Raw genomic sequence first — 27377 nt, 5'->3', positions numbered from 1 at the left:
CATACCTTAGGATCTAACTACAGCGACACTGATAACGACAGTAATGCTTTAGATATCACTCAGCGGTGACTCATTTCACTTGTTGTAAGACATATAAGCAAAATATTTAAAAATAACTTTGATAGACTTTTAAGTCATTCAAAATTGTATTTGGAAGCTCTATAAATATTTATTGCCTGACAAAATAACGCATAAAAACAGTGGTTACTTTTAGTTTTCGATCACTACGCGTCCGGAAAAAAAAAGAAAATAAGGAAACTTTTGTGCTTTCAAACCTGTAGTCGAAAAGATATAGAATATATACTACAGTGGACAACATGTGCACCAACTCCGGTAAGTTTAGGTGGGCTCAGTTTTATTTTGCTACAACAGCCGAAGTTCCTGCCACCACATTTGCAAACGTAAGCTTGCATAGAAAAGTTTGGATGCGGCGCTCGTTACTCTGGTATGCAATAGAAAAACTTCTAAAACGTCGCATTTGCCGGCAATGCACAAGTATACATTACGGTGGCGTAGAGGGGGGGGGGGGGGGTTGATCACACATTTGACCGGGCGGTAGTGGCTGGGCAGGCGAGTATTGTCGCCACGTATCCTGATGCTCACTAAATTCGGGGGTGGGGTGGGGAGGAGAGGGGCGCGCGTATCAAGGGGGTGGCTCCCCAATGGCCAGGCAACTGATACCGTGCATTTCGCGCAATTATGTGTCAATTTGTACTATTCAACCATCGTTTAAAAATTTTGCGCTCGAGGTTATTTTATTCGGGGAAAATGATTGGCGTCATAACGTAAATCGGCAGCAACTGAACGTGCTTTCACAGGTAGCATCCGTTTTGCTGCGGCATGAACTGCTGGTAAACCCAGTCGGTTGTTTCTCATTATTAGCTCGCAGGAGCTTAGAATTAACCGAGTGTTTTTTCTTGAAAATATGATGAAAGTATTAAAACAATAAAAATGAAGTGGAAGGAGCAATGAATACACTGCGCAAGAAAAGTTCCCGCGCTAGTGGTGGTGTTACCTTCAAGCACAGTGTCAGCCACAGTGGACATTTCAGAAAATGTGTTCAGAAGAAAAAGCTTGGCTTCAATCAGCCACCATGATTGCAGCTATTGCCTCCAAAGGTTTCTCTATCACCTGCAGACATTTATATTTATCAGCCGCAGTGTCACGAGAGAGAGAGAGAAAAGTCATAACGGAAAGGCAGGGTGGTTAACCAGGCTGAGTCCGGTAGGCTATCTTGTACTGGGGAAGGGGGAGAAGGTATTGAAAGAGGAGAAGGAAGAGAGAACTTCACGAGTGGTTAAGTAAACATGTGGGGACGAATGTGGAATTTTCCGCCGGAACAACAAGACACCACCTTGAAAACCGACTTGGGGAAAAACGGATTGGGGGGAAGGGGGGGTCAATAGAAAACGCCTGTTATCGCTGAAGTTGACACTATGCACAATAGCGTGCTGGAAGGACTAAACATGCGCCAAAAATTGCCAATATTTGTCCACCGTAGTGGACAGTGTGCAACAAAAGGTCAATTACATTAAAGATATAGACAATGTTTTGTTGTTATACATTTATCCATACACAGAGCACAGTTTGATACTTTTTATATTGTCATGTGGAAGTCAAGCAGCTAACACACTTGCGAAGTGTCAAGTAGCCTTATATTAATAAAGTTAACGCGCTATACATAATTCCTAGACACAATCAGAATTTAGGCTATAAACTTGTAAAATGTTCTTCTCACAGGATGGATACCCTACCAACTGCAAAAACCCGGCATGTAATGGAACTCCGTGTATCGTAAGCATAGTTTGCTTTTACATGTCACTTCAAATAACTGGTCTTCTTTAATTACGCCTTCAATCACGAATCTTTGTTTGGTTTTACGCTCACAGTTGTACAATTACTTAATGCCATATAACCCAGCTTTCATCTCCCTGACTTTTCTCTATAGCATGTTCTTCTAATAGGCCTCTTATACCACCAACTGTTTGCTTTCCATATTTTAATGTATTATATATTGGTAAACAGCACTGTTTTGGCACCTGATATCGGCAGCTTATCGACACGTTGGAGCCTTTACGTGCTGAGAACTCCGTGCCTGCCGTTTCATGAATTTGTGTGCAGCGGTATGCCTCCATTCAACTTGGTGAACGACTCATGGTACTGAACAAAACTCAGCACTAACAGAAGAACGAAAAACGACATTTACGACACGAGCCCTGATATCGTCTATTTTTTTCTTCGTCCCTTGTGTTAGCACTGAATTATGTTTACAACATTGAACAATACTGAACTAGTCTAATTTGCAGTCCTTATTGACTATTGGCGACTTTTAATACGGGTATGTATATCGCCTCAGACTCGACCACCTGCTTCACGCATACCTGCATTGCTCATTTAGCGGAGATCCGTCACTAAGCATTTACTGGCTATCTGAAAGTTTATGAGATATCGAAACGTGTGCGTCACATGTGCGATACCCAATATCTTTTCATGGCGTTTGCACTGATTGGTCGGTCGATCATTTGCCTAAGGCCATGACCTACGTAATCATTGTGAATTCGAAGTGATGCGCAAGCTAAAAGCTTTTGTCCCTGTCTGACAAATGCAGCTGATTTACCATTTTGACGAACACGCGGAGCCTGTGGTTTCCTTTTAGGCATAAAAACATTCCTGATGAATTGTAGATTGGTGTGAGTTTTCATAATACAGGGTGTTGAAAGTTAAGCTTTACGTAATTAGAACTCTCCTGTGGCAGGTAGCACACTTGTTATCATTGAGCTCGGTTATTCGATAAGGCGGACAGTAGTAGCACGAGAAATTGAAACACATATTCAAATAATCAACAAAACTTTCCTAATTACCTTCTTAGGTAATTACTCTACGACACATATTGCAATTTACGAATTGTATCCGGTGAGTTTGCAAGACGCATCCACTTGAAATGAATTTCCAGGATGACACCACTTTCGAGATACTATTTCCCAAAGTGTGGCACGAAATACATGGGCGTTCAAGTTACTTTAGTGCTTGAATGTATGAAACAGCATTTTGGCAAAAAATTTGGTGGAACAACAGTGCAGGTTTACTGCGAGTTTGATGGCACCTGGTAGTACAAGTTAAATAAATTATTCACCATATAAAACTACATATCTAGCAGTCGATAGGGAAAAATGACCCTGATTTTTCCAAAGCAAGCTTCTATCTACAAGACAAAATGATACCGTCAAGACTTGTGCACTGATGATTGAAGTTTTGAACGCGTTATTTTGACGAGGACGCGATTGTATACTGATATGTATAGAAAAGACCATCGACCGTTTACCACTACCAAGTTCGTATGGATGCATCGGATCAACTTCATCCTTGTTTTGTTAAGAATAAAATATGCTGCTTTATTTGCTGATTATAAGACAGAAAGTGTGTCTTTTTTTAATATCGGCATATATTGCCAAGGTGCAACGAGCTACAAAGCAGTTGTATTAAAATGCATGGAACACACCTATTTGTGAGTCATTAGGTGGTTTAAAATTTTCATATAAGCATACGATATTATCGGATAACTTTCTCCCCGAAAGTTACCTAATTCATCGAATTTTAAATATTTCCAGCTCGTATCCACAGCTCCACGCAGCGCGCTTGCTGGCCTTTGCAAGGACGGCAAATGTGTCCCGTCTTACGAATTGAGTAAGTTATCACAAGCATGTTTGGTATAAGGCTTCTGAGACCTGTAATTAAAATTTCAACGTGAAATTTAAATCTGCATGCGTACAGAAAAGAGTCTCATAAACTTGAGTGCATTTTTGTTAGCTAAACAGTCTAAGGAGAAGAATGTATTTTTATTTACGCGCCAATCTTAACTTAATTTTAAATGCAGTTACAGAGCTAGGCAAGGGGTTCAAAAGTCCAGTTGCTTGACACGAGGGCTGCTAAATCGAGTAAAATGCCGATATGTCCGCCCAGCCAACATCAAGCTGACGTTGTAAAGGTACGATAGATATAATGTTTGTTGTGATTGTGCCTTGTGGGCATGCAGACATTCTAATAGTACACAAAGATGTTTTAAAACTTATAGGAGCAATTGCCTGGCTCTTGCTGAGACGTTTCACCATTTGCCTACAGATTGACTTACTGGGACCCGACATTTATTGCTTTAACATATTTGAAATTAAATACCCTACAGCGTGTGCACGTAGAAAAATACAAACCCCCACTATTGCTTTGTTTCAGATGTACAAGAGAAAAAAACTGCGCATCCACAAATGTACGGCAAGTGTCCAGAGAAAGAGCACTATGGCGTAAGTTTAAAAAATTTTGCATGTGGCTTGCAGTTCATACTAGCCCTGATTTAAACAAACATATGTCCAGCGGATGTTTAGTACGAGCGCTCGTGCATGAAATAACGGTTTTAGTTTACATTGACAAATGTCAAATGAAACATACTGAATATGCTTTACAAGTCGTGTCCATTTATTAAATTCAATTTAAGGCATATATGTTTGTAAAGGCGTATTTGTTTCTTTTGCTTACCGTTATTGCTTGTGTTCGTGAATGTGATTGTGCAATTTCTTAGCACCATGACGGTCAGATTGGTGTATGGTTACACATTATCTTATGGTTATTTTGTTCACACGCATTGCTGTGTTTTTGCGTTTAATTATGCTCAACGAAAATTGCTTTCCTAGACACTGTACAACTTTTATTAACTTTTTTCTCCTATGCTACACTCAAATTTGCTGCTTATAAATCTATTGGTATACCGTGTATGGTTTTTCTGCCTGCCAGGCTCTGCCGCTTTAGCCTTCAAAGGCTTTAGCAGGCCTGTATGAATGTATTGATTTCCTTAATGGCAATAAAAGAACTATTATTATTATTATTATTATTATTATTATTATTTCCTATCAGATAAATTCTTGAGAACATTCGTAATTGAAATGATGACATGTAAGGTGAGAGTTAAAAGGATGACATGGTGTAAGATGAGAGTTAATATATGTTAATGCTCGTAGCATTTACAAAGAAAAAATAAAATAGTTGAAGGAGGTTTTACTAATCGCTTAAGCAATATTTTAACCTGTCGTGGCCGCCGAGTGGCTGTGTCGCTTTTCTGTTGAGCACACGTTCGTGTTCGTGCACCAAGCATTGAGTGCATATTAAAAAAAATGTTACAGCTGGTTAAAACGTTTGCAGAACCCTGCGCCATCACATCTCGCAGCTTATCTGTTGCGTTTGTACGGGGAACCACTTAAATCAGACGCACCAGTAAAAAAAGGAGGGCCCAATACCTTCAGAAGCACTTTCGTATTCTTAATTATATTTTGATTTTGTATTTGTATTTTAGTGCTGCTAAGTCATCTGCCTTGCATATTGCTTTGAGTGTTTGCGTATGCCATAAGACATGATGTACCATGTGTCGTACTTTTAGAAATACATTTTATTAACAACATTTATACTTTTGTCTACATGTAAAAACATAGTCGGTCCTCGTGTTATTACTGACTGCGAAAAATTCACTCCCTAAATAAGTCGATTTCTCATATTTGCACTTTCATTGTGAGATAACTAATGTTCAATAAGAACAATCATATCTATAGATCTCAGTGCCACTGTAGCTCTATAGTAGGAAATTCGTGAACGTCTTTTGTAGTGTTATTCTGAAAGCTAGGGGCAATGTTTCGCGCTCATAGGATTCATTATGGTATTTGAGAGTATAATAGTATTATCTCTGTTAAACGCGCTGTAGGTGGAGCTTTACATTAATCAGGTTTAACAGTTCGAGTGACTGGAAATTTTAACCAAACATAACATTAGTTCTTCTCAACCGCCATGACTACCATATTTGTGCAGACTAAATGTAGCGTTGTTTTTTTGTATCAAAATTATAAACCTTGTAAATAAAACCGATATCAAAAATGATCGCAGTGTGGCACTTCTTGAATATGTATAACACACGCAAAATCTGATGCTTTAGCTGTCCTCTGCAAACAGTAAATGGAACATATTGGGTAACAATGTTGACGAAACTGAACTGAGCACTACATTTCAAAGCATCAAGCAATGTGGTATCTTAGGGCCAGCCGGGATTGGAAACATTCACAAGAAATAAAAAAAGTAGGCAGCTTGCACTAGTGTTGCAAGGCTGGAGTAAACAGCGCTGCTGGTGAGCGGCCTAGCTTCTTCCAGGTTTTAATAGGTTTGGCTAAGTTCTGCTAGGAAATGCTAAGCGCTGCTAGGAACGGCATTCCGAATTGTCTCGCCGCCGACGTGCAGATTCTCGCTCGGCCACGCGGCGCGCTTCAAGATGAGCGGCTTTTTCTTCGGGTGTCAGGATCTTCTTCGGTCGTCCCATGTCAAGGCTACATGTACTCGCCGCAGAGTCAACGAGAGTTGTGCCGCCGTCGCGACGGCTCCGAGCTTTATCTCCTAGGTGACGTCATGGCGAAACTGCGCCTCCACAGTTGCCGGAGCATGGCTGGTCGAAACCTGCCGAGCTGCTGCCGACACCAGCCGCGTAACCCCAGCGCGAATGCAGGAAACGGGGAACGCGGACGGCGTCGACAGCAGCTTTGCTGTTCCCTCGTTGGTGCTGCTACAATTTCTTCCTCTCTCTATCTCGCTCTCATTTTCTCCTTCTCTCTCTTCCGATCATTGCGCGCGCTGCACGCATGCTCTCCTTCCTTCTCTTTAACGTCCCATGTCAAGGCAACATGTGCACGGTACGTAGAGGAGGCGAGGCACACGCCGCTCCGCGAGGTGGTTGCTTGGCAACGCCGTGACGTCATAGCTTGGCGAAGTTTCGCGACAGCAGGCTCCATTTTTTACGGTTAGCTAGAACAGATTCGCAATTAAAATTAAACTGAAAAGTAAATTTGGCTGCATTGGACAGTCATGCCCTCTGATTGGTCTTGTGAACCCAATGCGGTGTTGTCAGACAATCCTGTGATTTCGTGAAATGCAGCAGTGCCCTTCCCAAAACTTCAACACTCGAGAGTCATTTTAAGTAACCCACAAAATTTCTGCATTGTCAAGCATGCATCAAAAAACAATATGCGCTATTGCACTATACTGTCGTGGGCTAGACAACAGAGCCAGCCAGAAGTCCACGTCTTTATCGAAACCAGACCAAAAGAACAACGTTCTGTTCTTCTACCTACCCCCCAAGCGTGTACGTGCCAGAGTAGATGGCTAATATGTGACGGCATGTGCGATTACCCCCTCTCCTAAAGAACCATCGGCTCGATGCTCCAAATGAGGGTAAAATATATATAAAACAATGAGAAATGAAATAACAGTCTGGTGCTGTGAAAGAAGGAACAAAAGTAAAAAAAACAACACTGGACACAACGAAAACGAACAAAAAACAAAACAAAAAAGAACGACGCTAAGTCGTCAATGTAGTATAGTTACTCGACGGTCGAGTCACGGCGCGAAAATATGGTTTTAGTCTTGAAAGATGAACCACTTCAGTTTGAGGAAGCCGACGGGAGTTTTTTGGGGTGCCTTCTGGGAGAACCTCAAAGGTAACGTCACTGAGTAGCCGTACAATCTTGTAGGGACCGAAGTAGTGACGCAGCAACTTTTCTGACCGCCTGGGCTGTCAGATGGGGGTCCACACCCACACTTCATCGCCAGGATTGTAGGCAACCTCTCGGTGGCGAAGGTTGTAGCGGCGTGCGTCTGCGGTTTGGCGACACTGAATACGGTATCGCGCTAGTTGATGGGCCTCCTAGGCACGCTGGGCGAACATGGCCGCATCCGTGTTAAACATTCCCAGGTTGTCGGGAAGGAGCATGGCGTCGAGCATCGTGGTGACTTTTTGACCGTGCACTAAGCGAAAAGGTGTGAAGCCTGTAGTTTCTTGATTTGCGGTATTGTACGCAAGAGTGACGTAAGGAAGGATCTCGTGCCAGTTCTTGTGGTCAATGGCGACATGCATTGACAGCATATCCGTGAATGTCTTGTTCAGGCGCTCAGTCAGTCCATTTGTTTGGGGGTGAGAAGCCGTCGTTTTGCGATGTGCAGTGCCGCTTAGCCTCAAAACTTCCTGTCGCATCTCGGCGGTGAAAGCTGTCCCACGATCATAAATGACAACCGCTGGCACTTCGTGACGGAAGACAGTGCTGTGCACGAAAAAATGGGCGATGTATGTTGCGGTAGCTTTTGGGAGTGCCTTTGTTTCATAGTACCATGTTAGGTAATTGGTAGCGACCACAATCCACCGATTGCCGGACGAAGACGTGGGAAATGATCCTAGCAAGTCCATACCAATCTGATGAAATAGTCTCTGCGGTATTGTTATTGGTTGTCGCAATCCCGCTGGCCTCACAGGTGAGGCTTACGTCGTTGCCAGTCGCGACATGTGCGAACGTACTGCTTCACAGTCTTCGCGAGACGTGGCCAGTGGTAAGAGCGGCGAATTCGTTCCAACCTGCGTGTGTACCCCAGGTGTCCGGACGATGGTTCGTCGTGACAGGCACGTAAAATATCGTCACGAAGCGAGGTCGGCGCAACTAGCAGGTATGTAGCTTGCGTATGGTCAAAGTTCTTATAAAGAACGCCATCCCGGGAACAAAACGAGGCTAGCGCGCGTGGGAAATTTCGAGGAAGACTTGACGTGCGCCCTTCCAGGCAGTCAATGAGAGGGCTGAGCTCCAAGTCGTCGCGTTGTTGTTGATCCATGTCTGTTACTGACACGGCAGAAAGAAAACTGTCATCCTCTTCAAGGTCAGCGGAGGCACTTCCGACTGGTGCACGTGAGACAGTCAGCGTCGGTGTGTTTGCGTCCTGACTTGTGAACGATGGTGGCGTGAAATTCATGCAGTCGAAGGCTCCATCGCGCCAGGCGACCTGTGGGATCTTTGGAATTTGCGAGCCAGCAAAGCGAATGATAGTCGCTGACTACTCTGAATGGGCGACCGTACAAGTATGGCCGAAGCTTTGTTATGGCCCAGACAACGGCTAAGCATTCTTTTTCTGTGGCAGAGTACTTTTTCTCGGCAGCGGATAACGTTAGGCTCGCATAGGCAATCACACGCTATACGTCATTTTGCCACTGAACCAAGACAGCTCCATGGCCGACGTTGATGGCGTCTGTGTGCAACTCCGTGCCAGCGTTCTCGTCAAAGTGACCGAATACAAGTGGGGACTGGAGAAGGTTGCGGAGGGTATCGAATGCGAGGCCCTGATCCTGACCCCAAACAAACGGGATGCCTTCCATCGTAAGTTGATTGAGCGGTTCAGCGATCTTGGAAAATTTTTTGACAAAGCGTCGGTAATGCGCACAGAGCCCCAGATATCGGCGGAGATTGCGCTTATTTGTTGGCACGGGAAATGCGGCGACGGCGCTCATTTTCTCGGGGTCTGGGCGGATGCCGGCATGGCTTACAACGTAACCTAGCAACTTCAGTTCTTCGTACCCAAAATGACATTTCTCGGGTTTTAGAGAAAGTCCAGCTGTTCGAATTGCCTGAAGAACTGTCTGAAGGCGCTGTACGTGCTGTGCAGACGTGTCCGAAAAGACCACCACGTCGTCGAGGTAAACGAGACACGATTGCCATTTCAGCCCAGAGAGAACCGTGTCCATCATTCTTTGAAAAGTAGCTGGTGCTGAGCATAATCCAAAAGGAAACACCTTGAACTCGTAGAGTCCGTCAGGAGTAATAAAAGCGGTCTTTTCACGATCACGCGCGTCAACTGCGATTTGCCAGTAGCCACTGCGTAAATCCATGCAAGAAAAGTAGCGAGCGTTGCGTATACGATCCAAGGAGTCAACTATTCGGGGCAGGGGATGAACGTCTTTCTTCGTGATTTTATTTAATTTTTAATAATCCACGCAAAAGCGCAATGTACCATTTTTCTTCTTTACTAACACAACTGGCGAAGCCCAGGGACTGGTCGATGGCTGGATGACGTCATCTTTAGGCATCTGCTGAACTTGGTGACGTATAGCGTCTTGTTCCTTTTGCGATACCCGATAGGCATCTTGTCGAACGGGCCTTTGGGTAGTTTCGTTTAACCAGACGCGGCTTGCTGGGCAAGCGGCATCTGGTTAACCTTCGTCGTTGTAGCGAAGCAATCTCGAAAAGAACCGAGTACATCCAGAAGCTTTTCTCGTTCTGATGGTAGGCTCGGGTTCACATCGAGAGTGCTCGCAAACGCCATGGCAGAATGGTCACACAGCGAAAGAGCAGCTAATACTGGCGGACCGTTGACATCGGCAATTTCCGTAATGTATACAATCGCGGTGAGTCGCGTAAGATGACGATATTCCTCACTGAAGTTCGTGGACAGCAGGTGAGCCTGTCTGTTTCGAGGCTGAATAACTCCTCTGGCAACGCATATTTGTCGTGCAAGGAGGAAAGACAAATTTGCCTCCACAATTACAGCGTGGGGAACGTCCTGCTCACATTCCACACCGACAAAGAGGCTGCTGCGAGGAGGCGGAGTCACGGATTCATCGGACACACGTCGCGCGGTCTTCGGTAATGGGGTGATGTCGTCAGCTTCAGAAGTAATAGGGTCCTCGAACGACACCAGCAACTCACGTAAGTCAATGATTGCATCGTATTCACAAAGAAAGTCCATTCCAAGTATTATTGGGCGGGATCACACAGGTAATACGAGGAAAGACCCCTTGAACGTCAACGCACGGATTCGAATACGTGCCGTACACATTCCAGTTGGCATCACCAGATGGCCACCTGCCGTGCGTAACTGGTGCCCTTGCATGGCGTGGTGAATTTCCTCAATTTAGATGCCAGTGCGCCGCTCATAACTGAATAATCGGCACCGGTGTCGACGAAGGCAGTAACAGCATGATTATCAACAACTACGGCGATGTCGGCAGAAATAACCCTAGTACTGTCGGTAAAAAAAAAGAAAAATCGGAAGGATCGTCGTCGGGTCCTTGCGTCGAGGGAGGTTCTTGGAACGTTCGTTGGAAAGCGAGTTCAACCCCAGAAGTCGCGGTTCCTAGTTTCCCCTGTAGGAACTCGGTGAGCTGTTTCTTAGGCGAGCGTGAGACGACGAGGGCAAGCTAGGTGACATGGATTGGCGAGGGGATGGTGATCGCGATTAGCGGCGCTGAGTAGTCGATGGAATTCTCTGGCCTGTCAGATACGCTTCGATTTCGCGGGGACACTCACCGTAACGTGGGCACCGCGCGCCGGGATGGAATCCGCGGAGACCCAGCTGGCGGTACTGGCAGTCGCGGTACACGTGACCCGCTTAACCACAGTGGTAGCATAGCGGACGGTTATCCGACGAGCGCCATACACTTGCCTTAGTAGCGCTCTGTCTTGCGTGATTAGGGGGTCGTTATGTAGGTACGCTCGGGTACCTTGAGCCGGGTAGCGAATGCGAAGAGGTGTCCGGGAACAGATGTGTGGCCTGGTCCACTGTACGCATGATGGGATCTGTAGATGGTCCGGCGAGTCCGGGGAAAAGCTGTTCCTTGACTCATTGCATTAAATGTTGCACCTTCTTTCCCTCGAGCATTGCAGGGTCTGCGCGTCTTAAAAGACGAAGCATGTCCTCGACAAACATCGAGACTTTCTCGTTGGGCCGCTCGTTCCTAGAAGAGATGGCTTGTTCAGCTCTCTCCTTTCTTTCGGCGTTGCGCTACGCATCGCGGAGCTGTCGGCTAAATTCTTTCCATGTTGCAAAGGAACCCTCATGGTTCTCATACCACGTCTTCGCAGAGTCTTCTAGCGTGAAGTTAACTGTCCGTAGCTTGTGAACATCATCCCACTTGTTGATGCTGGCCACCCTCTCGAAGTGGTCCAGCCACTGTTCGACATCTTCAAAAGTGTCCCCGTGGAACCGTCTGGGTGTCTGTGGCGCATGAAAAACATGCGCGCGAGAATACTGGGCATCGTGGGTTTGGCTCGCCTGGTTTGTAGTGGTCATTGACATTGGCATTTTCAGTCTCGATGACAAGGGAACGAATTCGGGTGGTAGTTCTTGTAGGCGGCGGCTGCTTCTTGCTGTGGGATCTGTGGCTGTCTGTAAGGTGCTAGGAGTGACGGCGGGAACTTGGGAGCGAAGGTGCATTTACCCAGCAACTCCACGAGTAATGTCGCGGGCGAGACAACAATGACAGCCAGAAGTCCACGTGTTTATCAAAGCCAGACCCAAAGAACAAAGTTCTCTTCTTCTACCTACCCCCCAATCATGTACGTGCCACAGTAGATGGCTCATATGCGACGGCATGTGCGAATACGTTTTGTTTATGCCAGCAACTTTTGTGAATGCTTTGGTTAGTGTTACCGACAGGTTATATGTTGTGTTTAAATATGTGATTCATTTTTCGTAATAAAGCTTGCTGGGCTAGTTGGTACATGCTTCCTACAAAGACAAAGACACAAGACACCAAGGAAAAGACAGGCGAAAGAAACACCATCTTTTCCTTTCGCCAGTCTTTTCTTTCGTGTGTTGCGTCTTCGTAGTTGTATCATGCATTTTCTTCAGTGACCGACTTTTGTGGCGCATACCGCACTCTCCGATTTATTTAAACATATTGCATTACTAAATAGCTCGGATGCAGACTTTTGTGCACCATATAATATCATCGCCGCATATTTAAGATGCTGCTTATCCCCGAATATGGCTGAATTTCTACTCGTCTGTTATGCTACATACTGATCTGTAGTTCTGGACGTGAAAAGTAAAAAAAAAGTTTTTAATTTAGCGTTTTCTACCAGCTCTACAATGTGAACCTTGGATTACGTTTTCATGCAGCGAAATGTCCTCCAGAATTGCTACTATTACTGCGAAAAAAGCAACGCGTGGTACTACGGCTTCTACAACAGCAACGTCTCCAGTGCCTGTAATGTAAGTTTCTTGTGTAACTTTCGAAAGAGCTGGTCGCACGGCAATACATTTCATGACTGTGACTTGGTAAATGAAATTATAACCACGCCACGGTATGCTGAATGACGAAGCTTGTCATTTTCATACGCATTTAGAATAAACTAAAGAGAGGCAGCCATATACCTCAATTTAAGAAAAACTGGTTACTCAACCCGGCATCGAAGAATGCCGGAAGCCCACGTACAATATTTCTTTGAAATCTGTTTTTGTTTTATTGTTTTTTCAGCCCTCGCTGTCGTCCAGTGGTGTCCCTTTTCAAAATGGCGATGCATTTTTCGCCTGTCGCTTACAATGGGACAATGTGCGGGATGCTGATAATGTATAAATTAGGCAGTTATGCATCACAACTACCAGGAACAGGAAATTTCTCAGTTAAGGAAGCTATTTTGAAAAAGAAATGGCAATCAAGCTAAAACTTTTGAACCTTCCTGTAAGTCAGCGCTTTCTGGAAACGTTTGAAAATGTTATCAGTTTATAATGTGAAAGGCCACTTGCTGTCTGCAGGCATTTCTGGCAGAGAGGGTCTCCCTAAGAGTAGCAGGCCACGAGCTCAGGTCGACCGCTCTGATTTTCTTATAAATAAGATTTATATTTCTCTATTCTAGCGGAGAGCTTCATATGAACGATTGTAATGCAGACTGAATAAACAAAATAATCAAATAAATAATTAAAAAACTCGCAGTAGATGCATGTTTAATGACATTCTTCAAGCTGTCAAATTCTCTAACAAATTAAGCTTTCTGTACGGTCAGGCTGCCCTTCGACACTAAAAAGCGAACCTTGAAAATCATGCTTTTCTTAGCCTAAAGCTCTTGATAATCTATATTTTTTATAGCGAAGCTTTAGATGGCTACTTATGGAGGGGTCCTGAGGTGGTTTTGGTCAGTAAGAAGGTCACAGGAAGCACCTAAGTGTGCCCAGAGTTACTAAAACGTCTCTAATATATAAGATATACGTCATGAGGAAAGCAATGTGCAAGTTTCGCGTTTCAAAGTGTTCTCGTTAATTATCAAGAAAAATTTAGCCTCGCAATAAAGCGCAAGTATGCTTTGGGTAAGGAGCATGTGGCCCATGTGCTAGCTATCGGTGTAGAAGCATGTTATAAGTGTCCCTACTGTATCAAATTAAATTTAGCCGAAATTCTGAATCGCATGGACACCTAGGAGGCTTCTGGCCAGTTATTATCAAGTTCGCGCCGGCGCAATAGTCTTGAAGGCAGCAGCCGGTGCCGCTACGCATACGCAAGTGATGTCACGTGATAGGCGCGGCGCCGTCCCATGTTTGGCAGTAGTTTGCTGGGATAGAAAAATAGCACGGCCGAGAAGGATGAGCGTTGCACCCAAGCCATTTGTTAAAACGGCTTGCAACATGCGGTAGTAGGTTAGTCTTACCGACAAGCTCAAGCTTTGCTTGTTCATGATAATTTCTATTGGGCAGTGTTGAACTTAGTTTTAACAGCGGAGCTGTTTAAGCCGGCCGTTAATCCGGTAGTCGTCCACAAAAAGTGTGGTCCGATCCTTGCGGTCGTATAGAAAGGACAATGGCACATACCCCTGTGAACTAGCGAATCTAAGCCTGGTTAAGTCTAGCTAAGCATAGTTGGGACTACTTCAGCTTAGGCAGTCATCGATAGCCAATCAATATCTAATCGATAATTGAGCCATAATCAATAAATTCCGGAAAATGCTGGGGATGACTTGGTAGTGCTTAGCCTACTCTGTAAGCGAAAATACCCCTATGGGAATTTTAACAAGGTGATGTTTCCTGTATACTTCCATTCTTGAATATTTACTCCGATGTATGGGAGGAACACAGCGGCATTCCCTCATTTCACTCCACTCACTTCCTGTGGGAGGATAAGGGCGGACATGTCGTGATTTTACTCCGCCTTCAAAATTTTGTTCCCTGCGGGTACTCCGCACAGGGACGTTTAAAAAGTTCCCCCGCCGGAACAGGTTGGTCAAGTGATGCTTCCCATAAGGGTGTGCGCCACGCCAGCCACCGGCCGCGTTCGGCGGAGTTGGCGGTGCTCATAGCTGACGGTTTGTTTACATCTGTGAAGTGTGGTTCCGTGCCACCGTTCCGCCGATTTTCTTTCCTATACTTGCTTCCAGAAATTCTTATTGGCGGGCCTGAAGCTCACTGTATCTCATCTTCATGTACGTTAGCTGTGATCACTCTGCTGGCAACGATGAATGCAAGAGCAACAATTTCAAGTGTGGCAAAAGGCTTAGCTGTGACCACGAAGCTGCCGGTTGACTCGTGGTGTCGGCGCAGTTTTCTGGCTGTGCTTTCATGTTGCGTGACCTTGACTTGTGTTCTTCAGTGCGTGAAATACCACTTTTATGTCCTTTTGAGTATATACTGACAACGTCCGGTGTAAAGTGCCGCGTAGCAATGGTAACAGCAGCCACTGTTCGAGCGCTAACGTCCGTGATCGCCACACATGAATGCCATATTCCGACTTCGTTACGGTGCTGTGCTGCCAGTAAGTAAGACCGTGGTGCAAGCAACTCCTTTTAAGAATCCGTGTATAGATATCCTCGCCCAATAAATACGGTAGGACGTAAGTACGTACTGTGAATAAAGCTGCTTAGTGAGCGATGTTAATGGAATTGTTAACGCGCAGTTCTGTTTTGATCCCGTCGTTGCTTCGGATATTGCATTAACATCATGCTCCATCCAAGATACTGATTTATGAGCATACCTGCTGACTCCGAGCGTGAGGATTCGTTTGCCCGATCAGAGATATAGCTCCGTTTCTCAACCGAGAGACATTGCTTGGACGCTGAGCAAGTAGTGCGGTAAAAAAAAAATGTATGACTACGCAATTTTCGGTGGTACGTGGGCTGTTACGGGTCATGCTCACACGTAATACGTTGTTGTCACGCCACCATTCTTTAGCACGAAGCTAATTTTGTCATGAAGCACGCGCACTTACATTTTTCTGCCTTACTGTAACTAACGCACTACTTTTTGGCACCGAATGCCGGCAGCGTGCGAAGTCGCTTCAGCGCTCACAGAATGGCATTCTAACTTTGCAAAATTAGTTTCACTATTTTGAGTTACCAGTTTCGTCTTGCTTTCACAGAGGAAGATCTCATAAGTGTGAGCATGTGAGTCGTAATTCTGAAAACAGTACAGCTGCTCGCTAGGCCGTTTCGAGCCACACAATATCGTGGCTATATACACTGGCAGGGCTGCTTCTGGTTGTGTGTCGCGCGTACGTTGGATGGCTTTCAATGTTCCTCATCGGGTGTTTCTGAAATGTTTATCTGTTTATGTATGTCATGGTTTGTCTGCTCTCGTTCACTTGTTTTGCAGAATTTGGCTTATTCTTGTGCGTATATTTCAAAATTTTGCCAGTAGCCACTACATATAAGATTCTCCACGCAAATTGATGTGACTTTTTTTTACAGTCCCGGTGTACCTCGAAAAAACTCCGTTCAATCCGAAGCAAAAATAAAACTTACGGAAAAAAAAACTCCGAAGGCACCACGCGAAAATTCCGCCCTCACGGAGTAAAAATTATACTCCGATCATTCAGAACAAAATAAACTGCCAACCAGGGGTTCGCTAGAGGACAAGCATGATACTCCTTCCTGAGCGTTATTTCCGTTTACAGTGTAGCCCAAATACGAACCCAGTACCTTCTGGTAGCCATTGAATAGCTAATCGATAATCGAATAATAACCAATAAATTCCGGAAAATGGTGGGGATGACTTGGTAGTGCTTAGCCTAGCCCACATACGTGGCCAATACTTTGCGATAGCAAATCGATAGCTAATCGACGATCAATCAATCTTCAATATATTTCGGGAAATGCTGGAGATGACTTGGTAGTGCTTAGCCTAGCCTAAAAGCCAGGACTAGCTAGGTGCCCATCAACTCCGCTGTCTCTTTGGCATTGCGCCTCCAGTGCTAGTTCTTTTCAACAAAGTGTGTTGAGTTACATGTTGAAGAGTTTGTGATAATATTGAAGAAGTGCTGATTATCATTCGACAGTGTAACGTAGACACCTTAAAAACAGCGTTAGCAGTGAGACACACTTAACAGAAAAAGCCTTTCATCGCAAAGTATACCATTTCATATGTTACTATATGTAATACTGTCTTGTCTACCACGAAAAATGGTAAACTCCTATATCATTCCCTTTGCAGGAAATACTATCAGTTTTAAGGGAGGCAACTTCAAGATACTGATGCTAGATTTTGTTAGAGACTAACGCGATACTCAAAAGATGGACATCACCTACCATATGTTGAAACATACCCTTCTCGTTTGGGGTAGGAACTCAGTCGCGAAACAGCGTTACGCTCGTCGCACAAAAACGGATTACAGTGTTGTAGCAAAAGTGACGTAACTTCATGTATGAAGAATACAGAGCGGACAAATGGACTTATTCATCAAAACGAAATTGACAACTTTTTGAATGTGCAGGCATACAAAAGTAAGTGAATAGAACGGCAGCGTTCGATGTCCTTTAAGTTGACGTCGATGTGTGTTGTTCAATTGAAGCTCAACTAAAACGTAAGGAATAACTATTCTTGACTTTCCACTCGAGCGTTCACACTTAGACCCTGATTTATTTATTTTTAGTTTCTCCGTGTCTCTTCAACTCGCATGCTGAGCTGAGTGTATTTAAATACTTTCTGACAGATTAGATTATACAGTTACCAGTTTAAACTTCTGCTTGTGTCAGAAGCATCTAACCTATGTAATGAACTTGCGCCTACCTACTCAACTTCGCCCGGCGCCTGTCACTAGGCGTGCTACGTCAAAGGAGGAGACGCTGGCCGCCGATCTGACCTTACCGGATACATTCGTCAGCCGAATGTCGCCAGCGGAAGCACTCAAGCCGTGGTGATGAACTGAGCCAATACAGGCACATAATTAGGGCTGTGGATATACCTTAGTTTCCTGTTCATCAGCTTGTACGCGCAAACAACTTGCATCAAAACACGAAGTGAAATTCACAAATACCCCCTAGATAAGCTCTGCATCGCCCTGGTATAGTGTTTTCAATAAAGTGTGTGCTCATTTTGAGGTCGCGTGCCATTATATTTGAATGTGTCTGGAATAAAGACAACAAAACGTCGAAACGGGTGGCATTCTACAACAGCTAGAGTGTAAAGCTAACTGGTATCAGACAATGTGTTGTCTTGCTCGTGTAAAAAGAAATTCGGCTATGTTACGTATACATTTAGAACATTTGTCCACAGGCCATCATAAATCATGCACTTGCGTCTGAAAGCAGGCATAGGTCCTTCTGACAGCGAAGGAATAAAATAACGGCGGCATTCGCCGCTTGCTTGTTTCGTGATCACAAAGCAGCGCAAATTCGGCGCCATGCTGACACGTTGTTCTTTCTCTTTTTTTTGACGCACAGAGCTCGTCGTGAAAGTCCGTTCTAGGTACCTTAGTCTTAAATTGGTGTATTTTTTTCTTTGCACGTATTGTGTATTGTTGCGCTACTCCAGACCTTTGAACTATGGATATTTTTTTTTCGTTTGAAGTAACGCTGTAGAGGCTGTCTTCTCAGAGATGGCCAAAAAAGTGGTACCAGTGGTGCTGTAGAGCTGACCGCACTTGCAGCCACAGGACGGAAAAGTGCTTAACAGTGCAGATATGGCATTGCGAACGAAAACATGGAGAAAATCAAAGCAGCCACTATAGTAAATTTCATTCGGCTGCAGCCATGTAGCCTTAATTACACAGCTCAAATTCAGGTTGCATGCATCAGCTGAAAATCAATTGTCCCACTCACAAGTGTTTCACATCTACATAATGCGAAGCATTGTGCCAATCCTTGAAGCACGTGACACCACCGCATGCGCTTTGTCGTTTCCTTAATAAGACGAAAGCCTTACATGTCACATCATTCAGTCGACCTTGAGCGAAACCGCGTCGACAACACGAAGGGCACAAAAACGCTACGAACAGTCCACCTTTCGTGGGTGTCGAATGCACCACCATCGGTGTTAATTAAGGCGAAGTTCATTTACGCAGAGGTAATTAGGATAGAGTTAAATAAGGCACCCGGACACTCTACCTTTGGTGGGAGTCAAACCCACGACGTTTGGTTTAATGAAGGCGAATTTAATTAAGGCACTGTTAAGACAGAGTTATTTGGGGCACTCGAACCCATGATGTTGAGTGGGAGTCGAACCCTCAACCTTCTTTGCAATTCGATTAAGAGGGATTACAAAGCGACGTATACTATGCGTATGAAGGGCAATGACTAAGGGAACTGTGAGGATGACAAAGCGAATTAAGAGGATAAGAAAGCGAATTGACCGAAATGCGAGAATGTGAAAAATAAGATAGTGAAACAAAATACGTTATGTGTCCGTCTTTAATGCATCGGCACTCGGGCTTTCGCCTTGAAGTCATCATAGGGATAACATGAGAGACCCGGTTATTTTTTTACTGTGTGTTGCAAGTCGTAAAAGAAACAAGCGCGGCAAAGAACGAAAGAACGAATCAAAATCTTAGCTAGATAACGTATGAATGAACGAAAGGACATTTGGCTAGTCGAGCACTCCACTATCGCATCTAAACCTTCAGACACATGAAAGCTTAAGCGAAATAGCATGCGATGGCGGCATATAATGACCCAAGAGCAAAACTTAACACTGACTTCGCGCTGCTATCCAAGGCCGCACTTCAACAGTGCTCGAACTCTACATGCTGGGGGTCCTACGCATCGCTAGTTCCAATACTGATGTGCAGGTGACAGTAGTTGTCTGGTCGTTGACCAACAAAATTGACAATCGAGATAAAGAAAACTGGCATGCAGAAGAATGCTTCGTAATAAAACGGTCACTCTAGTCATGGTCTCCATAGCTTTTTATTCTTACTCATTAATGCCGAATAAGCAATGGAAGTGACCACTGCAACCGGGTGAAGCATGTGATAAGGCGAATTACGAGAAATATCAGTTTTCCCAGGTTATGTGCTGCATTTTCCGGATATATCTAGAAATTATTTCCAGAAGTAATATTGATGTAAGAAATCTGGAAGAAAGCGATGATGGAGTTTCTTAAAGTATTGGCACCAAAACGCGATTAGCTATGAATGGGAATACCAATAACCGAGCCTTTATTTGATTGTGATACAATTGAGATATATGAGTTCACAGTGAGTTTAACCATTCATAAGTAGTGATGAAACACCTAAATGGCAACTTTATCTGAAAACTATTGTGCAAAGTACAATGCGTAAAACCTTCCTGGGTTGTAGTGCAATTGAAACAAGGGATCACATTAGTTAATGTACGTATTGCTTTCTTTTTTAGATATAAAATGCAAAATTTGTCTCCGTCACAAGAAAACTCTTAGAAAACCGTAATGAGACATGAAATCAGACTTGCTTTTTGCTGTTAATTTTGCAGCTGGAAAATCCACTTCCACGACAGACTCTTGGATGGTGCTGTAAGGGTGACTGTGTTCAAAAGCCGTATTGCCAACAGTGATAATTTTTTTCGCTATAAATGCAATATTGTTTGCGTGACCAAGTTGCAGGGGTCACCACTATTAATAACTGACACATATCATTGAATAAAGCGACTGAAACAATATCAGAATCACAATTTGTTGCTTTGGAATACGCCGTGCCTTGTATGCAATACAGATTTTCTGCACACTTTGTAACAAAGTAAGCTTCATATTTTTCGAAGTGTTTTAGTATCTTTGAGTACAATATTTAAACACTTACAGATTTCAATGCGCACCGAAAATTGGTTTAAGTTGGTTTAAGAGAAGATTTCATTGGTGTTTACAAATAACGTTTTTCTTTGTTTAACAAATATTCGCAAATACAGTGGTGAACGAGGACTCATTTCCCGTGCTGCTTGAGTACCCCCTATTAACACCATCGCTCTAAGCAACAGCTCTGAAAAGCCTAGTTACAGCTAAAGAACAGCCGCCAGCTGCACTGCTTGCTCAGACTTCGCCCCACTGGAATGAAAATGCCCCCATTTTTTGATTATAATATCATAAGAAGCCAACGAACAAGGACACCAAGGACAATATAGAGGAATTACTCGTACTTATTGAATAGAAAAAATGATAGATTGATGAAAATGAAAATAGATGACAGCGGTCCGTATGACAGCAGTCAGGCAGCTTCTTTGTTGCGGCATCAGATCGGCTTCCAGTAGAGCCGAAGGTCTGTTAATATCTGAAAACGAGGCATCTGCAAACAGGTAGACCTGGGATGGTCTGTGCCGATAAATACCAATTAGGTGTGCCAAAAGCCATGGAGGAAGGAAACCCCAGGAGAGGCCCTGGCCAGCATGAGCGTATTGGAGAAGGTGTGGCGGAAGTCACATGCTGTTTTTCGCAAAGTAGCACTGGGACGGGTACCCCAAATGTCAACGTTGCCATGACAACCGCGTTCCTGAAGCTTCGCTGCTGCTCTCGGTCTCTGAAAAGTGAGATAAGATTTTTCCGCCGGTGTCTATCCCGCAGCACCTTTTGTTCGCGAGAAAAGCTGACTTTGGGATTTGGTGTGTAAGCTTGAAAGTTGTGTTTTGGGTCTGTGAGTATGAGTGTCGGCCAGCAATAAATACACTCAAGCAATCAGGGCGCGGGTCTTCGCTGTCTTCTTCAACGTGCCACGGAAAAACACAGGAGCGCGTCTGCTTCACTAAAACTGCTACAGAGGTTTTGTAGGCTTTGTTTTGACGCGCGTCAGCAGCACACACTTCCGACGGCTCGTAACAATTCAAGTTCAAAGTTCGCGCCCATCAGCTCCGGCGAGCTGCAGAACCCCTGATTGGAGGCGCAAAGAGAGGTAGCACACCAACATGGCTGCACTTCCGGCTTCAAAAAAGTGACGTCAGGGCCTCTCCTGTTTTGTTTCCTTCCTCCATGGCCAAAAGCGATATATATATATATATATATATATATATATATATATAACGACACAAACACAACCGACAATGAAGCCAAGGAAAGTATCGGTGAAATTAGGTGTGGCTGAAATTGGCCTGTAGAAAATAAGGAAGAAAGGGGAAATGAAGGTGGACGACAAGTTAACTTTTCGCTACGCAACTTCCGCATTACGCGTGCGTTGCACTACCAATTGTGCTACGGCGACGGCCATCAATTCGTCCACTAATTTGGATATTTATGCTTACTAGATGTAGTCCTAGGTGTGTCAGCCAGCGCCACTCATTACGATGGGTGACGCATGTGGAACATCCTTATTAGCCCGATGGCGTCACGTAACGCGTGATCTTGGGAAAGCAGGCACGTGGATAATAAATCCTCGCATGCCACCTAATGAAGCATGGCTGCTTCTCGGTGCCCCTTCTTTCGTTTATATATATATATATATATATATATATATATGATACTTGAAGGTCACAGAATAAGTACTTGTGAACTAAATAAGATTGACGCGTTTTTGAAAAGGTATCTACTAGACAAGTACAGGCTTCTTTCCACGGCGTACCAATGACAAGATATTCGCAGTTTCAGCGAAGCATACTATCTGCATTGCGTATTTGGCCCTGACACTTGCGCGTGAACGAAAAAAAATAGAACAACCTGAAATACTTCAATGCAACTTTCATATAGGAAGCACAACGTCGAGAGTGTATGTAGATGTGTCATTGGGATAACCTTTTTCATACCGATTTGTGGCACAACTCTCACATATATAATTATTACTTATTCGGAATAAATCCATTCAATGTTATGTGAATGAAGTGCAAACACAAATTAGTAGGCAACTGTACGAAGTAAGGATAGTAGTTTTATTGGCCTATAATCTTGTAAACATTCGCTTACTAATAAATTACCAAGCACGGTGTGACGAGTGCACAGGTAAACATGAATGCATCTCGCTCGATGACAATAGGAACTCGCTGTCAGAACGCTGGGGTTGGAAAGCGCGGTAGCAGCAACTGGCGAATTGACCTTTGGGCTATCTCTCACTTCAACGCGAACTAAACGTCGAAAGCACAGCGCATACAAAGGTAACGGCACTGTGCGCTGTTTGTTCACATCGCAGATTAATTTGAAGATGGGGCTCAACGGGTGCACACTTTGTCCACATCGCAGATAGCTTTCAAGGTTCGGAACCCGCACCGCAAGCAGCAGGCGCCGGAGTAGAACATCCCCTCTCCCTCGCCTCCCCCTGGACCTCGCGCGCGACCAAAAACGGCGCGCTTCCGCTCCGCCTTCTTCCCTCGCGCGCACGAGATTGAGCAGCGATCGTCGACTTATCCTCGCAAGCATTCACTCGCACATGCTGTGTACAGCACGCGGCGACAGTGTTATCGTGTTTGTAATGTATACGGAACATGACGGCGACAACGACGATGGCAAAATGCGCTTGGAGTTGTTATCACAATAATAAAATGCGATGAAAGAAATGTATCTGTTTAACACCGGCCTAGCACTTGAGCACAGGGTGACATTCGGTAACATTCCTTCACAGGGTTGCAAGGCACTTCAAGTGCGAGAAAGCAGGCATGAAGAATGACAAAGTACAAAGAATTTTTAATGGTCACTTGAATGTGCCACTGGAGGTGCGACCTGATAACGACAAAGATAACGCTAGTTTTACGAAATATATTCCTATCTTTGATATAGTTTGCAGCAGCAGTGCTCCTTGCCATGTTTTGTTAATTTTTTGACGACGCGGTCACGTCGGTTATTACTCTGCTTCTGTGCGCTTGATGGCATACAAATCGAGGAATTCTGGTTCATCTCTGGCTCCAATTGATTTTCCTTTGTGTTTGTGGCCACTTCACTTGCTTAACGCCTGCTTTATGCAGGCTATCCCCGCGTAGGCCTCATAACTACAGCCCATGAGTGAATGACGCCTATAAATAAAATATTTTGGCCAAAAGAGTTCACATGCTTGTAACGTGGCATGGGGTCAGTTATTTGCCAACTGAGTTGTACCGTTTACGTGGGGAAATTATCACTGCAAGGTCACTACTTGGTAGTATATAGTTGGAGAAAAATAATTGTAATTTTACGAGCTCAATTCAATATTACTGAGATTTTTTCTAGGCTTCAAGCACTCATGGACCCTCCAACATTTCATCGATATTATTTTGGCAGCAGTACCTGAAAAAGCCATTAACATCTTCGATGAAGTAGTGAGCACAGGCGTAACATTTCTACCCAACTTTCAACATCAAGCAGCACAAAACTGCAATTCCAATTTGCCACCACGTCACAATCTAGATCATTTATTTATTTATTTATTTATTTATTTATTTATTTATTTATTTATTTATTTATTTATTTATTTATTTATTTAGTTAGTTACCTCACAGGCTCCCGAAGGAGTATTGCGTGAGCATCATCATATTGTTTCTCGTTTCTTAGCCACGCACTACACGCTTTGCTTCATTCCAAGGCTACCTCACACATTGCCTCGCACAAAGGGTGCGCTGCCTCAATGGCATCATGGAAAAATAAATGTACGCAAGTGTACAGCAGCGTCAAACAGACACCCGAGCAGGTGCCATGCAACGATTGTTTTCATTTTTCTCTTTATTTTATGTTATAGAAATATTTTCAGAAAGGCCAACGTAGTCAGGCAAAATGTTATCTCCAGAGAGGGTGTACGCTGTGTTCCTATTGTCTTTCTTTACCCGTGACGTCTGCTTTGCATAGACTGGAGAGCCAAGCGTCACCGCCAAGTTTTTCTTTATTATCTCAAAAAGAAGTCACGTTTTAGCCGACACGCAAGTATAGCAAATGTGAAGTTTTGGTGCTAACCTGGAAGGCTCCAGGCCGCTGCGGCTGCATTACATTGACGGAGGAACGAAAAACGCTCCATTACATTACTTTAGAGGCGCACTGAAGTGCAGGACGCCGAAATATTCTAGAGGCGCTGTTTAGTACGATTTCTAGCCTAAAAAGCAGATTTGGAATTTATACTACGTGTAAATCAAAATTATTGTTTAGAACTCACGCATGACACCCAAAAAATTTTTACGATATGTCAATATAGGAGCGGCTCGAATATAATAGAAAAAGACCGAGTTTTAAAATCTTACATGTAGTAAACCCATCTGATTCGAGTCTTCAACCACTCCCAGCTTTGCGCACACAGGATCAGCTTGCGCCACCTAAGACGTCCATGTCAATAACTTTGATATCTTATGCCGTCCTGCGTTACGGAGGCCGCACTAATGACCATGCCGTAAATGACGGTATATGCCAAAGAAACGCTGTAGCTTCTTTTTGCAGCAGCTCTTATTCCTAATTGCCTGAAACAGAAGCATTTAGATCAAGCAGCTTCTAATGAATTTTCACTGTTTTACAAACAACGCCCTTTTGGAAGCCAACTGCTTGAACAATACTCGACGTTTTTCCCGCCTGGGTAATAGTGAGGGTAAAACATAAAACACCCGAAGTTCGGGAATTCGATCGGCCAGACGTGCGAGACAACTCACAATTTACAAAAAGAAGTTTTGGTTTTTGGCAACGCGAAGCCCCTATTCGGTATATTATTGCGAAGTGTACCGAATAATGCCTGTACTGCTGCTTTCTACTTTCTTGTTATGCTTCTAGCTGCGCTCACTAATGTTCGTAAAATCATGTTTGCTTTGTCTGTCCAAAAGAGAAAATTAGTTTTTTTTTAATATTATGCAGCGCAATCTCAACACAAGGCTGTCTCTGCTAATGTAATGATTCTGAATTTGCATTGGTTGCTCTAATAAATGAGAAATTTTTTCAGCTATTACTTCGGCGATGTGAACAGATTTGTTATTTTGAGTGCATGACAAAACTACAAGAGGAAATTGAGGCAGCCAAGGCTGACGCAATCCACGTTACAAAAAGTGCACCAAAAAATGAAGATAAGTAACATCGACGCACTAGTTCCTTCTCGCACACTATTCTTTGCCCGGTTAACATCGAGAATATTCAAAATTATAATAAATTAGTTTTTGCATTCTGCTGCCTATCATATTGTGCAAGTTTGCAGCTTCGTGTCTTCTCAAGTCCGCCTACTGGACCCTAGTGTACGTCATGGCATTAATTTAGAATTGTGAAGAAGAACTTGCACAGTTTTTCTCAGTATATTTTTCTTAAGATCAATGAGGTATGCTCATATTAGAGCAGTCCGGCTCCTGCAAATTTAATGAGGTTAGCGAGAGCTATATAAAGGAATACGTCTATCCAAGCCACTTCTGTTCGTGGTCAGGTATCTATTGTAAATTTGCGTCGGTTAATTTACTAAATGTTTTTTTTTTATTTTGTCATCCTTCTGTGACGTAAAAATATTATTTTGACTACTTGGCAAAAGCGCATGACCAAATTGAGGCAGCTAAAGCTGACGCAATGTAGAATCCGCAGTACAAGCAGTGTACCGAAAAAAGAACTTAAAAAATACTGAGGCACTAGTTTTTCTCGCACTCTATTCAGAGCCCGGTTAAAATTGAGAATATTCAAAATACTAATAAATGACTTTTATATTGTGCTACCTTTGGTATTGTGGAAGCTTGTAGCTTTATGTTTTCTTAACTCTGCCAACTGGATCCTTGCGTACTTCATTGTATTGATTTAGAATTGTGATGAAGATTTTGCGCAGCTTTACTCTGTTTATTTCTTCAAGCTAATGAGATATGGTTCTATGTTACCTGGAGTAACGTATTTCTGCTCATATAGCGTCTAGAGCAGTCCGGCTCGTGTAAATTTAACGACGTTAACGAGAGCTATATAAAACAACATTGTATATTCAAGCCGTTTGCGTTCGTGGTAATGTATCGATTGTAAATTTGCATTGGTTGCTTGAATTAATGTTGTTTTTCACAATTTGTTCATCCCTCTGTGACGTAAAAATGTTATTTTGACAATATGGAGAACGTGCATGACTAAATTGATGCAGCCAAAGTTAACGATATGTAGAATCCACAGTACACTCACTGTACGGAAAACCCGATGCAATAGCTTTTTTATTGCGATAGCAATTATATGGACACTCCAAGCGGATATCTGCCGTCACCGTCGACGTCGTCGTGAGGTTCTGTATAAAATATAAGGGTGATAAAAGCGTCGCCACACGCAGCATGCTGTATGTGCGAGTGAATGCGCCCGAGGGGCGTGCGTTTCAAGGAGATCGAACGCAAGGCGGAGAGCGAACACGTTCTCTCCGTCGCGCGAAGGGCCGTGTGGGGGATAGATGTGAGGGAGGGGGGCGCCGTTGTGCTCCGGAACCAACTGCGCTTTATCTGCGCGGTATCTGGCGATTCTATTTAGCGCGCAAAATGAGGAAAGTGTGAAAGCAGCGCGGTAGGGAGGAGGTGCAGCTTCTACTTTACCAGCAACTGTGTACTTGTACTTTGCGCGGCTGCGAGCGGTCACGCTCGAAAGCGATCTGCACACGGCTCCTACCTTTGTATGCCCTGTGCTTTCACCACTAAGTTTCCGTTGAAGCGATAGACCGCACGAACCTTCGCTCGCTGCTGCAGCCGAGCTTGCTCACGCCAGCGTTTTGGCAGCGGTTGTCGGCGGTCATCGAGTGTGATCTATTC

The 27377-nt window shown here is 44.0% G+C and overlaps 1 long non-coding RNA gene across 1 annotated transcript; it reads left to right on the top strand.

Annotated features, from left to right (window-relative positions):
• The first annotated feature begins 1740 nt into the window (after positions 1-1740).
• LOC119463668 (uncharacterized) lies at positions 1741-20435 on the top strand. The gene is made up of 5 exons (XR_007463217.1): positions 1741-1794; positions 3609-3684; positions 4228-4295; positions 12736-12828; positions 20262-20435. It is a non-coding gene; the product is annotated as an uncharacterized LOC119463668 (long non-coding RNA).
• Positions 20436-27377: the final 6942 nt, after the last annotated feature.

This window comes from Dermacentor silvarum, chromosome 9 (genome assembly GCF_013339745.2).
Source record: "Dermacentor silvarum isolate Dsil-2018 chromosome 9, BIME_Dsil_1.4, whole genome shotgun sequence".
NCBI classification, from domain to species: domain Eukaryota; kingdom Metazoa; phylum Arthropoda; class Arachnida; order Ixodida; family Ixodidae; genus Dermacentor; species Dermacentor silvarum.
Note: the sequence above shows the minus strand (reverse complement) of the source record. Positions and strands in the feature narration are given on the sequence as shown.